Here is a 6619-nt window from a genome sequence, read left to right as displayed (position 1 = left end):
CCAGGACACACACATGGGCACCCAACAACACCACCCGCACCCACACCGCAAACACCCCACCCCACACACCCGCCCCACCCGTGGTGCACACACACACACCACAACACACACACATTTAACATATAAACGAAAATTGTGTCGTTTATTTGATTACAATCTAAATGATGTTCACCCCCCTCCCCCCCACACACACACACAATTAGCTGATGTAAAAATCAGAACACGAACTCTCAATGTAAACGTCATTGAGAAACCTTTATAGAACCAAAGAAATAAAGAAAATAAAGAAATATAGCAACGGCCTCATCGCGCAGCCTCGCCGTGCGCCCCCATTCATTAACACGGGCTGTTTTTGCATGAGACGCGCGTCTCTAACCTGGGGACGGTGTGCTGTGACGCGCACAAACCCGCCGCTTTGGGAACGCGGTGACGTCTTGAAGAGACTGTCGTGTCCCCAAAGAGCAATTTCGCTCGGGCACCGGGAGGGGGGCGGGGGGGAGTTGAGGGGTAAACAAATATTTCCACCGTGGAGTGAACTGTAGGAAGTTAGTGGCAGCCTGTAATGGCGTGCAGGGAAGTAGTATCACCCGCAGAGGGCGCCCTCGGTCCGTACGACAATACCTTTACAGGCAGCTGTGGACAAACGTTTTGAATCACCTAGAATTTGTTATTTATTTTTGGTTAAGCATATGTAAAACTGCAAAGCGGTTTGTAATTCAATATGTTAAGATTATTCGGCGTGTTGCAATCCACTTCATGAAGCAGGGCGAGTTCATTCTGCAGCAGCGTGCAATGCTTTTGGCTGGAGCAGAGCTGCGTGTAACTCAGCTTCACAGTGCGTGTAACTGTCTTATAGTTATTATAGTTGATAGCAATGCTAATTTATTTGTTTTTTGTTAAATCAGATTTTAAATCGATTTTAAATTCCCTATGAGGTGTATTTACAGTAGACGATTGACTTTTGCGATATCATTTTTGTAGTTTCTGTTTGATTAGATGATGTTAAATAAAAAATCTAAATTATGTTCACATATTTTGTCGCAATCCTTAAATTCTAAGTGATGCAGCGTTTTTGTCTGCAGCTGTGCACCGTGTCGCTAATATGACACTAGTGTCGAGCCCCTGAATTCTGTCCTGTATTCTCGCCACGCCTGCAGTGCCATTCTATGCCACCAGATGGCACTGTGGCCGTAGAAGCAAATGTACACTAACACCGCACTGAAATACTGCAATGCTCTTTATGCGTGAAGCTAGATACATAAGAACATAAGAACATAAGAAAGTTTACAAACGAGAGGACGCCATTCGGCCCATCTTGCTCGTTTGGTTGTTAGTAGCTTATTGATCTCATCAAGCAGCTTCTTGAAGGATCCCAGGGTGTCAGCTTCAACAACATTACTGGGGAGTTGATTCCAGACCCTCACAATTCTCTGTGTAAAAAACTGCCTCCTATTTTCTGTTCTGAATGCCCCTTTGTCTAATCTCCATTTGTGACCCCTGGTCCTTGTTTCTTTTTTCAGGCTGAAAAAGTCCCTTGGGTCGACACTGTCAATACCTTTTAGAATTTTGAATGCATGAATTAGGTCGCCACGTAGTCTTCTTTGTTCAAGACTGAACAGATTCAATTCTTTTAGCCTGTCTGCATATGACATGCTGTTTAAGCCCGGATGTCTGTATTAAGTTTATTCCACTAAAGGTGTATTTTTTATTTAAATGCATTTATTTATTTATATTATAATCATTTTTCCTCCACAAACACGTACAGGACATAATGCTCCTATAATAATAATAATAATAATAATAATAATAATAATAATAATAATTGTTTCTGTTTTGTCTTTTACAGATCACCCTCCCTCAGGGAGATGCACATCATAGGCTTGGCTTGGCTGGGCTCGGCTGGGCTCGGCTCTGCAGACATGGTCAGGACATTCCTGAGCACCTGCAACGTTTTCAGAGTTTGTTAAAAAAAATCAGCAAGAGACTCCAGCTCTCTGAATAAATAATCCATGCATTCTAGGGAATGGGACTCTGAATCTGTAACTCCCTGAGATCAAGAGACTTCGAACAATCAGACTGCATTCTTCCTGCTTCATCCCTGAATCTAGCTGGCATTTTAATAATAATAATGAATTCTTAGTGTCTTTTCAGAGGGAATCAGTGCATTTAAAAGCAGCGAGAAACTTGGCTGAATTAATAACAGCAGCATTCCTCGTCCCTGCTTCCCACCCCAGGCTCTGGCATTGAGTTCTGGTCAGTCTCCGCAGTGATGATCGGGACCCTGCTCCTCCTCTCCCTCCTCCTCCTCTCCCTCTTCTTCCTCCTCCAGGCACAGCTCTCCTCCTGCCTGCAGGGGGCGGCAGGGGGCCCCTCTCAGCGGCTCCCAGGGGCCATCATCATTGGGGTGCGGAAGGGGGGCACTCGGGCGCTGCTGGAAATGCTGAACATGCACCCCAACGTCTGTGCGGCAAAATCCGAGATCCACTTCTTCAACCGGGACCACAACTACCGGCGCGGGCTGAGCTGGTACCGGGCCCAGATGCCAGAATCCCTGCCAGGTCAGCTTACCGTGGAGAAGACCCCCGGGTACTTCTCCTCCCCAGTGGCCCCTGAAAGGGCCCGGGCCCTGAACGCCTCGCTGCGGCTGCTCCTGATCGTGAGGGACCCTGTGGAGAGGCTGGTGTCAGACTACACCCAGGTGGCAGCAACAGCCAGGAGAGAGGCCAGGGCTACCCGCCACTGGAACAGCATTGAGTTCTGATCAGAGAGGGGAGGCTGGACCTGAGCTACAAGGCAGTCCAGCGCAGCGTCTATCACCTCCAGCTGGCGGCCTGGCTGCGCTGCTTCCCTCCCTCCTCCTCTCCCTCTTCTGGAACAGCTCTCCTGATGCCTGCAGAGGGCGGCAGGGGGCTGGAGCGGCTCCCAGGGGCCATCATCATTGGGGTGCGGAAGGGGGGCACTCGGGCGCTGCTGGAAATGCTGAACATGCACCCCAACGTCTGTGCGGCAAAATCCGAGATCCACTTCTTCAACCGGGACCACAACTACCGGCGCGGGCTGAGCTGGTACCGGGCCCAGATGCCAGAATCCCTGCCAGGTCAGCTTACCGTGGAGAAGACCCCCGGGTACTTCTCCTCCCCAGTGGCCCCTGAAAGGGCCCGGGCCCTGAACGCCTCGCTGCGGCTGCTCCTGATCGTGAGGGACCCTGTGGAGAGGCTGGTGTCAGACTACACCCAGGTGCTCAGCAACCGCCAGGAGAGAGGCAAGGGCTACCCGCCACTGGAACAGCTGCTGATCCGAGAGGGGAGGCTGGACCTGAGCTACAAGGCAGTCCAGCGCAGCGTCTATCACCTCCAGCTGGCGGCCTGGCTGCGCTGCTTCCCCCTGGGGCAGATCCACGTGGTGGACGGGGAAGCCCTGATCCGGGATCCTTTCCCTGAGCTGCGCAGAGTGGAGGGGTTCCTCTCGCTGGCCCCTGCCATCGCCCCCTCCGACTTCCGCTTCAACAGCACCAAGGGCTTCTTCTGCCTGGAGAGCGGGGGCCGGCATCGCTGCCTGGACGAGTCCAAGGGGCGCCCGCACCCCCCTGTTCGGCCAGCTGTCCGCCAGCGGCTCTGCCGGCACTTCAGAGAGCACAACCTGAGGTTCTTTGAGATGGTGGGGCGCAGGTTCGACTGGTGCTGAATCAGGGCTGAATCGGACTGAATCAGGACTGAATCAGGGCTGAATCAGGACTGAATCAGGGCTGAATCAGGACTGAATCAGGGCTGAATCAGGACTGAATCAGGGCTGAATCGGGGCTGAATTGGGGCTGAATCAGGGCTGAATTGGGGCAAGACTACATTGCAACTGAACTGGAATTAAACTGGAACGGTCCCAGGACTAAATCCTGATTGATTAAAATCATTAAAAATTAATTCATTAATTCTCTAAATTAGTAAAGTAAAATGAACCATGCCTGTTATTATGCATATTGTATATGATGCTAACAGAGAATTTCAAGACAGCAAACTGATCTCTATCCACAGAGCATCCAGATCCAACAGGACACCCATCAATCACTAGAAACACATCATGTTTCAACAAATGCAATACATGTATACAGATCTACAGCAGCATCAAATGCAGTGTGAACAGAAAGTGCAGCAGGTCTCTAAATCGTATCTCTCAGACTGTGACTGGACAGCTACACATTGCAGCAGCAAATTCTGCTGTGTACTCCACCTCTCCCAATAATATTCCTGATGCCATTCTCCCTCTCTCTCTCTCTCTCTCTCTCTCTCTCTCTCTCTCTCTCTCTCTCTCTCTCTCTCTCTCTCTCTCTCTCTCTCCTCTCTCCCTCTCTATCTCCCTCTCTATCTCCCTCGCCCTCTCCCTCGCCCTCTCCCGCTCTCTCTCTCTCTCTCTCCCTTTCTCTCTCTCCTTTTTATTTTCAAACTAGCTTGGTAGATGGTTTAATTGACTGATTTTATAATTCATAGATCTCTTTAGAATTAATAAAAAAACAACAAAGTCTGGCTTTTAAGTCTTGCAAAGTTTTGTTTTAATGTTCAGAAAAAACAATTCAATGGCAAACGTTTCCACTAGAAGAAAGTTTTGTTTTAATGTTCAGAAAAAATTCAATGGCAAACGTTTCCACTAGAAGTCTTTCTCAGTGTCTTCAGTGTAAATTCAATGGCAAACGTTTCCACTAGAAGTCTTTCTCAGTGTCTTCAGTGTAAATTCAATGGCAAGCGTTTCCACTAGAAGTCTTTCTCAGCATCTTCAACTCTAGCAAGTGTAGGGGCCAAGGGGTTCATTCTGGAGTGTGAATTCTGGGGGGGAGTGGGGTGGAGGAAGTCAGTAATCATGCCCTATCTTCTTCAGAGGTCTCCAGTAATGCTGGAGCTTCAATCAGGACTCCAGAGTAAGAGACTGGAAAGGGATCTTCAAAGGTGAAGGAGGCATTACACAGCAGTTACAGCCGCTGATCAGAGTCTGCTCGTGGGAGGGGAGTGCATGTCTAATGCCCCAGCAAACAGGCCCATTAGAGATTAAAGAGGGTCAGAGCTGGAAATCAAAGCTGAGCTCCAGGGGAGATCATTAGCAGTAAAGACAGGAGTCTGGACCCCTCCGCACCCCGCCACTGACCCTGTAGCAACGCCAGCAGGGGGGCTGATCGGACAGGATAGGGGGTCTAGCAGCCAACTAGTCTACAGCTCTGGACAAATGTTTTCCATCACCTGGAATTTTAGGCTTGAGACAATTTAAATAAATAAATAAATAAATAAATAAAATATATGAACTGTCTTTCTTTTATTTAATGATTAAAAAAAAAAAAAAATTAAAAACAAAATGTATTTTTCATGACCTTCGGATGTATCGTAGTGTCCCCCGTCATGCAACGTACCTATCTAAAGCTTTTACCAGGACTCGTTGTAAAGGGGGGTTTACATAACCAACCAAGTTTCTACAGTCTTGGACATTTGTATTGCAATGTTTCTCCTGAGAGGAAAAATATAAAGCTATATCTCACCACCTTAACTGAGACAATTTTCCCTTGTTATTCAGCAGCTTTCATTGGACTCTATGAAGCTGAATGAGTTCATTCTATATAGAGGGTGTGTGATTCAATATGTTAACAAGGGAACATTATTCAGCAGCTTTCATTGGACTCTATTTTTTTTCGTAGCTGAGTGAGTTCATTCTATATAGCAGGTGTGCAATTCAATATGTTAACAAGGGAACATTATTCAGCAGCTTTCACTGGACTCTATGAAGCTGAGTGAGTTCATTCTATATAGAGGGGGTGCAATTCAATATGTTAACAAGGGAACATTATTCAGCAGCTTTCACTGGACTCTATGAAGCTGAGGGAGTTCATTCTATATAGAGGGGGTGCAATTCAATATGTTAACAAGGGAACATTATTCAGCAGCTTTCACTGGACTCTATGAAGCTGAGGGAGTTCATTCTATATAGAGGGTGTGCAATTCAATATGTTAACAAGGGAACATTATTCAGCAGCTTTCACTGGACTCTATGAAGCTGAGTGAGTTCATTCTATATAGAGGGGGTGGAATTCAATATGTTAACAAGGGAACATTATTCAGCAGCTTTCACTGGACTCTATGAAGCTGAGGGAGTTCATTCTATATAGAGGGTGTGGAATTCAATATGTTAACATTGTGTGTGCGTGTGTGCATCATTGTGTGTCAGTGTCTGTGCGTCAGTGTATGTGCGTATGTGTGTGTCAGTATGTGTGCATGTGCGTCAGTGTGTCATTGTGTGTGTGTGCATGTGTGTGTGTGCGTGTGTGTGTCAGTATGTGTGAGAGTGTGTGTGTGTTAGTGTGTGTGTGTGTGTGTTGTGTGAGTGTGTGTGTGTGTGTGTGTGTGTGTGTGTGTCAGTGTGTGTGTGTGTGTGTGTGTGTGTGTGTGTGTGTGTGTGTGTGTGTGTGTGTGTGTGTGTGTGTGTGTGTGTGTGTGTGTGTGTGTGTGTGTGTGTGTGTGTGTGTGTGTGTGTGTGTGTGTGTGTTGTGTGTGTGTGTGTGTGTGTGTGTGTCAGTGTGTGTGTGTGTCAGTGTGTGTGTGTGTGTGTGTGTGTGTGTGTGTGTGTGTGTGTGTGTGTGTGTGTGTGT

At 47.5% G+C, this 6619-nt stretch overlaps 1 pseudogene; it reads left to right on the top strand.

The window, feature by feature from the left end:
- The first annotated feature begins 1872 nt into the window (after positions 1–1872).
- LOC121302166 lies at positions 1873–4225 on the top strand (annotated as a pseudogene).
- Positions 4226–6619: the final 2394 nt, after the last annotated feature.

Source organism: Polyodon spathula, chromosome 29 (assembly GCF_017654505.1).
Source record: "Polyodon spathula isolate WHYD16114869_AA chromosome 29, ASM1765450v1, whole genome shotgun sequence".
Classification (NCBI taxonomy): Eukaryota; Metazoa; Chordata; class Actinopteri; order Acipenseriformes; family Polyodontidae; genus Polyodon; species Polyodon spathula.
This window is presented reverse-complemented; position numbering and strand designations above follow the sequence as displayed.